This window comes from Phacochoerus africanus, chromosome 1, assembly GCF_016906955.1.
Source record: "Phacochoerus africanus isolate WHEZ1 chromosome 1, ROS_Pafr_v1, whole genome shotgun sequence".
Lineage (NCBI taxonomy): Eukaryota > Metazoa > Chordata > Mammalia > Artiodactyla > Suidae > Phacochoerus > Phacochoerus africanus.
Window position 1 is genome coordinate 283,280,240 of NC_062544.1, and position 9,038 is coordinate 283,289,277.

Here is a 9,038-nt window from a genome sequence, read left to right on the forward strand (position 1 = left end):
AATAGTGTCTTTCTCTGCTGCAGTTGGCATGGTCTTGCTCTAGAATCCTAGGGGTCTACATTGTGATTCTCCTGCTGAGGTTTGTCCTAAGTGGCCCATGGTGTATTTTCCCATCACAGATATATAGGGTCTACCGGGCTGCATGGCCAAGCAGTGGGCACACTTGCACCACAGCATGGACTGCCAAGACCAGCTCAGCAGGATGGGGCTGAAGACTGGGTGCTGTGAAACTTAAAGAAAAAAGTTAACATAAAACAAGACACAGAGACATTTATCTTAAGTAAAGGTGGGAACTGGGGTGCGGGGAAGGGGGGGGGGGACATGACTCAAGGTCTCAGGGACCAAGAGCACCACCTCAAGAAACCACACTGCTTTTATTGTGCTCTTGAGGATTACTCAAGTAAGGAGGGGGCTATAGGTGGAGGATATAGGGTTTTTTAAAAAATTATTTTATAAGTTCTTTTATTATTTTAAAAGTCACTTAGCTGGTAGATGGTTAAGCTTTGACTCGGACCTTTAGGCATTTAACAATCATTAGCATTTGAGTTAGTTATCTATGCAGAGCATTTCAGAGAATCCTCCCTGTGCTTCTGCAAACAGCATGCCTATTTGTGGCAACCCAGCGAGCCTAGATTTGCACCTCGGTTCTTTTTGCTAATGCATATTCTGCTAACGACTGCTCATAAACCCCTTGGGGCCATGAGGTTCCTCTTTCTCTTATTCTTAAGAGGACATATCATGCTGTGCAACAGCGTGCCCATCTGCACAGGTCCGGTGTGCCTAGACCAACACATTATGTCCTCGTTCAGCTGACCACATGAATAACTTATGCCTTTAGGTCTTTGTGCTTAAGCTGAAGTCCTTCACCAGCACTGCGACTGTTTTTCCAGCAGGAAGATGGGGCAAAGGAAAGCAGGACGAGACGGCGTTTCCAGCAAAGAGGCTGAGAAAATAGTGTAGAAAGATGTGTCGTGACAACGGACTCCGTGCAATGCCCTTTCCTTCTCCGGGTGTCCCTGAGACCTGGACCCTCCATGCCACATGGTCAAAGTGTTGAGCAAGATTCCCAACTTTGAACGATGCTACCTCCAGATCCCAGAGAACCAGGCTGTTCTCTCTTTCTTCTTAGAGGTGGCAGGTATAAGGGGCAATCATTTATCCTTTATTTTTTAATTTTTCTTTTTACAGCTGCACCTGCAGCATATGGAAGTTCCCAGGCTAGGGTTGAATCAGAGGTATCACTGCCGGCCTGCACCACAGTCATGGCAATGCGGGATCTGAGCCACGTCTGTGACCTAGGCTGCAGCTCAGATCCTAACTCACTGAGCGAGGCCAGGGATGGAACCCGCATCCTCACAGACACTATGTCAGGTTCTTAACCCACTGAGCCACAATGGGAACTCTTACCCTTCAGGAGCTGGGGTAGCCCAGGAAGCCTTAGCCTGAAAATTTTACTGACTGCCCTGGGTCCCTGCATCCTTAGAGCATTTTCTCCTTCAGACACCTCCAGCCTACTTGCTGCTTTTGTCATTCAGTCTTCTTACCAGGTCATCTCTAGAGTGGACCCGTGTGTTGTTTTGAGGAAGGTCCAGATGCGCTAGGTGCTTTTGGATTAAATTATGACAGCAGGCAGGAGAATTAATACAGCCCTGGGGTAGAGCTATGAATAAATACTGCTCTCCGTCTCATGTGACTGTAAACTGCGTCTAATCCTCCTCCCTGATGAAGGTGAAAAAGAAGGCATGCATCCAATCAGCGGCGTCATGTCTAATCCCTGCTAAGGGACTCTAGGAAAGAGCCCACATCTGGCACCACAGCTGTCTTCAGGGCTGCTGCCTGGTTGCGGCTATAGGTCTTCATGTTCACCTTGCAGAATCTCTACGGCTTGCAGTTTCCACCGTGGCTCAGTGGGTTAGGAACCCGACTAGCATCCGTGAGGATGTGGGTTCAATTCCTGGCCTCGCTCAGCGGGTTAAGGATTTGGTGCCGCCACAGGCTGTAGTATAGGCCGAACAACGGCTTGGATGCCATGTGGCTGTGGCTGTGGTGTAGGCTGGCACCTGTGGCTCTGATTCGACCCCTGGTCTGGGAACTTCCATATGCTTCAGATTAAAAAAAAAGAAAGAAAAAAAGAAAGAAAGAACAGAATCTCTATGGCTTGGAAGGGGGCTGGTTAGTATATAAAACGGAGGAGGTGGTACAGGTGATCTTCTGTCGCCGCTGCCCCTCCAGTCTTGCCACCCATCAAGGTAATCGCATCCCCGTGGCTGCTGTCGGGGAAGTGCTGCCCCCCACCCCCGGCCTCGGTCGTCTGTGCGTTCCCCTCTCCCACTGCTCTCAGGGAGCCTGGTCCTGCTGCAGCCCCCCGTTGTCACCCACCCCCTAGTGTCCCACCATGTTGGTGGCCCTCACCTGTAGACCCTACACCCCTGTCCTCCAGACAGTCCCCAAGAGCACAGATGACAGGGTGCTTCCTCCGGACAAGCCCCACACCTGCTCCCCCATCTCCAGCCGCTGCATCTCCACTGGGCCCTGCAGCTCCAGGGGTGTCATTAGCCCTAAACCCTCCTTTCTCAATGAATGATGATAACCCCAGATATTCATTCTCTCGTCAAAGCCGTGCGTCAGCCTCATCAGTGCGTCTGCTGTCTGCGTTCAGTTTCTCCTCTGCCGCTGGGAGGTTATTGTGGTTTTTCCTGTGATGTTGGAGTGTTTTATTACAATCATGAATAGATGTTGTCATAACAATATACGTAGTTGTTATCAGGTGAAATACTCTTCGTTAAATTTCAAAAGGCCAGTAGGACTCATTTGAAATGCTGCTTCTGTTTGGCTCACAGACATTTTTTGAGGGGCTTTTGGGTGTGTGTGTCTTATTTATGAACAAACATTATACTGTACCCCTTGAACTCTGGAAAAGCTGTGTGTCACTTCCATGTCAATAAAACTGGAAGAAAAAATCTTATTGATCACCTTTAGAAGATGCTAGAAAACTAACTCATTATGATAAAATGACGAGTAGAGGGAAAGACGCATTTATTCTGACTTGCTGTTTAAACTGCACCTCAGAGTTCCTGTCGTGGTGCAGCAGAAACGAATCTGACTAGGAACCATGAGGTTGCGAGTTTGATCCCTGGCCTTGCGCAGTGGATTAAGGATCCGGCATTGCTGTGAGCTGTGGTATAGGTCACAGATTTGACTGGGATCTGGCACTGCTGTGGTTCTGGAATAGGCTGGCAGCTGTGGCTTCAATTAGACTTCTAGCCTGGGAACCTCCATAGGCTGTGAGTGTGGCCCTAAAAAGCAAAAAAAAAAAAATTGTACCTCAAAGAAATTAACTCGTAGTTGATGAAAAGGAAGTTTGGGGGTTAGTTTTGGTATAAAGGAATTCTAGCTAATAAATAAAGAAAGAATAATAGAATGAAAATATCCCCACTTGGCATTTCCTTAGAGAATCCTGATTACAGCACAGGGACAGGAGAAGCACAAGATGTGCCTGGAAGATCTTGTGCCAGAAAGTACACAAGTAGCCAAAGAATGATGGGGACTTTTCGAAAAGATACAGGACCGAACTTGAAAGGACTCCCACTGGCCAAGTTAGGGACAATTTGAGTATGAAACTAAAGAGCAAGTAAGAGATTGGATTCCATTAAATAAAACAGGAAGTATATACTGATATGAACTGATATAAACAAATGGATACATTGACAGTCTGATGAGGAATGAGACCTCTGCACAGTTTCAAAGTGTCTCTATAAAATCGCAAAGGAGAGGAGGTCCTGTCGTGGCGCAGTGGTTAATGAATCCGACTAGGAACCATGAGGTGGCAGGTTCGATCCCTGGCCTTGCTCCGTGGGTTAAGGATCTGGCGTTGCCGTGAGCTGTGGTGTAGGCTGCAGACGCAGCTCAGATCCCACGTTGCTGTGGCCCTGGTGTAGGCCAGTGGCTACAGCTCCGATTCGACCCCTAGCCTGGGAACCTCCATATGCCGCAGGAACAGCCCCAGAAAAGACAAAAAGACCAAAAAAAAAAAAAAAAATCACAAAGGAGAAAAGAGTAACTTCGCCATGGAGAAGGCTGGCAGACCTCACCTCCACTGTCATGAGTCTGAGGACCTGTCAAAACACACACCATGTGAAGACACAATGAGCAAACCACAGGCTCACGTCTGTGCTATTCCTGCGGAAGTTGCATCATCACGAGGAAGTGTCAGACACATTCCTACCCAGGGAGATCCAGAAAATCACTCCCCAAATATCCAAGTCTTAAAAGTCCAAAGTTGAGGACATTTTCCAGACTACAGGAGACGAAGGAGACATGACCGCTCAATACAGCACCTGTGTCTGAACGGGGTCCTTCGGCTCTAAAAGACATTACTGGGGCAGAGTTCCTGTCATGGCTCAGTTCTTTTTTGTTGTTGTTATTATTGTTGTTGTTGTTGCTATTTCTTGGGCCGCTCCCGCAGCATATGGAGGTTCCCAGGCTAGGGGTTGAACCGGAGCTGTAGCCACCGGCCTACGCCAGAGCCACAGCAACGCGGGATCCGAGCCGCGTCTGCAACCTACACCACAGCTCACAGCAACGCCGGATCGTTAACCCACGGAGCAAGGGCAGGGACCGAACCCGCAACCTCATGGTTCCTAGTCGGATTCGTTAACCACTGCGCCACAACGGGAACTCCAATGGCTCAGTTCTTAACGAATCCAACTAGGAACCAGGAGATTGAAGGTTCGATCCCTGGCCTTGCTCCGTGGGTTAAGGATCTGGCGTTGCCGTGAGCTGTGGTGTAGGTCACAGACGTGGATCAGATCCTGTGTTGCTGTGGATCTGGCATAGGCCGGTGGCTACAGCTCCAATTCGACCCCTAGCCTGGGAACCTCCATATGCCGCGGGAGCGGCCCCAGAAAAGGCAAAAAGACAAAAAAAAAAAAAAAGACATTACTGGGGCAATTGGCCACTTGAAGGAGATCTGAAGGGTACGTGCGAGCAATGATGCACCGGTTAAACTCCTCCTGGTTTTGCTGGTTGTACTGTCGTTACAGAGAAGCCAGTCCTTGTTTGCAGGAAACGCTACAGACTTGGGGGTGATGGGGCACGAGGTCCACAAACACTCTCAAAACGGTTGCGGGAAGGAAAGTTCTTTGTAATGTATTTGCCACTTTTCCGTGTTTGCGATTGTTTCAAAATTAAAAAGAAAAATTTAAAAGATGCAATCAAAGGCAATTCTGGATCTTATTTTGGATCCATATATATGTATATGTATAGAGATAGATGATATATAGACAGAACACACATATAGGAACGTATATATTGAATACATGTATTGTATTATCTATGCACATATGCTATATATGCAAAAAGACAACCAGTGAAATCTGATGCATTGAATATTTGATTGTATTAGAAAGTCATTCATTTTTTTTTTTTGACTTTTTGCTATTTCTTGGGCCGCTCCCGCGGCATATGGAGGTTCCCAGGCTAGGGGTCAAATCGGAGCTGTGGCCACTGGCCTGCGCCAGAGCCACAGCAACGCAGGATCCGAGCCGCGTCTGCGACCCACACCACAGCTCACGGCAACGCCGTATCGTTAACCCACTGAGCAAGGGCAGGGATCGAACCCGCAACCTCATGGTTCCTAGTCGGATTCGTTAACCACTGTGCCACGACGGGAACTCCTCATTTTTTTTTAGGGTGTAAAACTGTTTATCTTTCAGAAAGCCTTGCTGAAGCATTTACAGGTGGAATCCTACCAAGGCAGTCAGGGTTCATCATCCCACTCATTCTACTTTTGTGTGTGTGTGAAACGTCTTTTGTTTCCTTTCTTTTCTTTTTTTTTTTTTTGTCTTTTGTCTTTTTAGAGCTACACCCGCAGCATATGGAGGTTTCCTGGCTAGGGGTCGAGCTGGAGCTGCAGCTGCCTAGCCTACGCCACAGCCACAGCTACCCCAGATCTGAGCCATGTCTGTGACCTACACCACAGCTCACGGGAACGCCAGATCCTTAACCCACTGATCGAGGTCAGGGATTGAACCTGAGTCCTCATGGATAGTAGTCGGGTTCGATAACCACTGAGCCAAGACGAGAACTCCATTTCTTTTTAATTGCCAAAGAAAATGTAATAAAAAGCTCATGTAGTAAATATGAGGCAAAGACAGGTGATGGGGAAAAAACCTGAAAAAGAAACGATTGAATGTTTTTCTTGGTGCACTGGCCTGGAAAAATATTGTTATCTTTGATCGGTTCATTATTCGGTGTGTGCTGTCGCCTGAATGCTGGGTCTTCAAATCTCTAGCAGAAAGGAAAATAAAACCCTTTCTTTTTTTTTCTTTCTTTGTTTTCTTCTTTTTTTTTTTTTTGTCTTTTTGCCTTTTCTAGGGCTGCACCTGCAGCATATGGAGGTTCCCAGGCTAGGGGTCGAATCGGAGCTGCAGCCGCCGGCCTACACCACAGCCATAGCAACACAGGATCCGAGCTTCGTCTGTGATCTACACCACAGCTCATGGCAACGACAGATTCCTAACCCACTAAGCAAGGCCAGGGATCGAACCTGCCACCTCATGGTTCCTAGTCGGATTCGTTAACCACTGAGCCACAACGGGAACTCCAAAACCCTTTATTTTCATACTAAGGATAGAAGAAGCAAAAATTGAGTTGGGCAAAATTTTTGCTTTTTAGTTTAGTTTATCCTGTTTTTCCAAGAAGAGTCTTTGATTCTCTCTTAACAATAAAGTTCCCATTGTGGCTCAGGGGTAATGAACCTGACTAGTATCCGTGAGGACAGGGTTCAATCCCTGGCCTCACTTAGTGGGTTAAAGATCCAGCATTGCTGTGAGCTGGGGTGTAGGTCGCAGACATAGCTCGGATCCTGTGTTGCTGTGGCTGTGGCTGGCAGCTGCAGCTCCAATTCAACCCCTAGCTTGGGAACTTCCATATGCTGCACATGCAGGCGTTAAAAAAAAAAAAAAAAAAAAAAGGAAGAAAGAAAAAAAAAAGAGAATAGAGTTGTCGTTCCCTTTGCAGTAAACCTCTCTCTAAATGGAAATAAATATGTGCTTTTGTTTTCAACTGGGTCACATCATTCCTGCTTCTAAATTTCTGTCCAAGCTACGGAGGTCTATGTACTTACCTCCTTAATAATCAGCTATGGTAAATATGCCTGCCTGCCTTCCTTCCTTCCCTTTCTTCCTTCCTCCACTAGGGTGGGCACGGATCTGTGGCTGGTACTGCTCTAGATACTAAAGATATTTTGCAAGCAAATTAAAAAAAAAAAAAAAATCCCTGCTCTTGCAGAGTACAGAGAATGTTTTGGTTAATTTTAGCCTAACTTATGAAAGTAGAAATACATTTTATTCCCCTCAAGAACAAAACAAGGCTGGAGGAGAATCATTCACGGGTTTTATAATTAGTGTTATGTACAGTCTTCTTTTTGGATTCCAACTTTAGAGTGAACATTCATAGAATTACTGAGTCACCCAGTCTCACTGAATAGAATGAAAAGCGTGTGTGCGTGCGCGCGCTCGCGTGCGCACATGTGTGTGCTGAGATGGGGAGGGAACCAACCAGGAATGTTATTGATGCAGTGCCATCTGGTGGTTGAAATGAAGGAAAACATTCCCAGGTACTGAGATAATTATAGCATAAATATTTGGCCCCTATACCTGTGATGACCAAATAATTTATCATCTAAACTGGGATAGTTTTTACCATACAAAGGCAATCTATTAATAACTTCCCTGGGCAACAGGCATAAACGCAAACTGTCAAAGGCGAAACTATGCTAGATGCCAGAGCAATAATTTTAACACATTGGGCGTTTATGATGCACTGATGCCTTACATGAATTATTTAATAACACCCACATGGTAACCTCATGAAGGGTCAGTTCCATCACTATCCTCATTTTTCTGTTAAAGCCACGAGGCTTGTAGACTTTCCGGATGAAATATAGACGTCTCTTTTTCATGGCGCCTCCAACATCTCTTTCCTGGCCACTGGCTGCCAGGAATTCACTGACGTGGATGATGAATGAAAACTTTGTACCTTTTGCGAAAAACTTATGGGCACAGAAGTTGCTGCTGACGCTCTGGGGGAAGAAGGGAAGGGTGATGTCTGAATCAGTGGTGGGAACGACAAACAAGGTTCCCCATGAAGCAGGGTGTCTGGACCCATGGCCGTGTCCACCTGCTGCTGAGGAAGGGGCATTCTTGTTACCGACCAAGGAGGACTGGAGAAAGAAAGAGCCAGTCTGTTCGGGGTTGTCTTGTGGATGCCAGTCTGAGTGTTCTCAATTTGGTCATCGTAAAAAAGGGGGAGAAGGAGGAGTTCCCGTTGTGGTGCAGCGGAAGTGAATCCGACTAGGAACCATGAGGTTGAGGGTTGGATCCCTGGCCTCGCTCAGTGGGTTAAGGATCCAGCGTTGCCGTGAGCTGTGGTGTAGGTCATAGACACAGTTTGGATCTGGCGTTGCTGTGGCTGTGGTGTAGGCTGGGAGTTGCAGCTCTGATTAGACCTCCAGCCTGGGAACCTCCATGTGCTGCAGGTATGGCTCTAAAAAAAAAAAAGACAAAAGACAAAAAAAGAAAAAAGAAACCCAGGACCAAAGCACCTAAGACAGCGTCTCGTTACTCCGCATGTTGTGTAACACAAACGTCCCCGTATTGCTCCGAAGAGAAAACGGACTAAGAAAAATAAGGAACAGGCTGTCAAAGATGCTAAACCTTTGCCCAAGAGAATGAAGGAGGCCAAAGAAAAACGTCAGGAACAGATTTGCTGAGAGATGGAGGCGGTCCTCTCAGAGCATCTACGCCTGAGTCTGAGTCCAGTCCAAAATGAGATGTTCTAAGACTAATAATAAATGACATCAAATCTTCAAAAAAAAGAAATATAGGAAGTCTGTTTAATTTCAACCAACAAATTGTTTTTTAGTATAAGTATGTCCTAGATACTCAGATAAGCAACAAATAATTTTTATTTTTTAATTTTAATTTTAATTTTCTTTTCAGCCACGCCTGCAGCATATGGAAGTTCCCAGGCCAGGG

At 46.5% G+C, this 9,038-nt stretch overlaps 1 pseudogene; it reads left to right on the plus strand.

Moving 5' to 3' along the window:
- Nucleotides 1–8,018: 8,018 nt before the first annotated feature.
- LOC125111496 (40S ribosomal protein S6-like) lies at nt 8,019–8,773 on the plus strand (annotated as a pseudogene).
- The last annotated feature ends 265 nt before the right edge of the window (nt 8,774–9,038 follow it).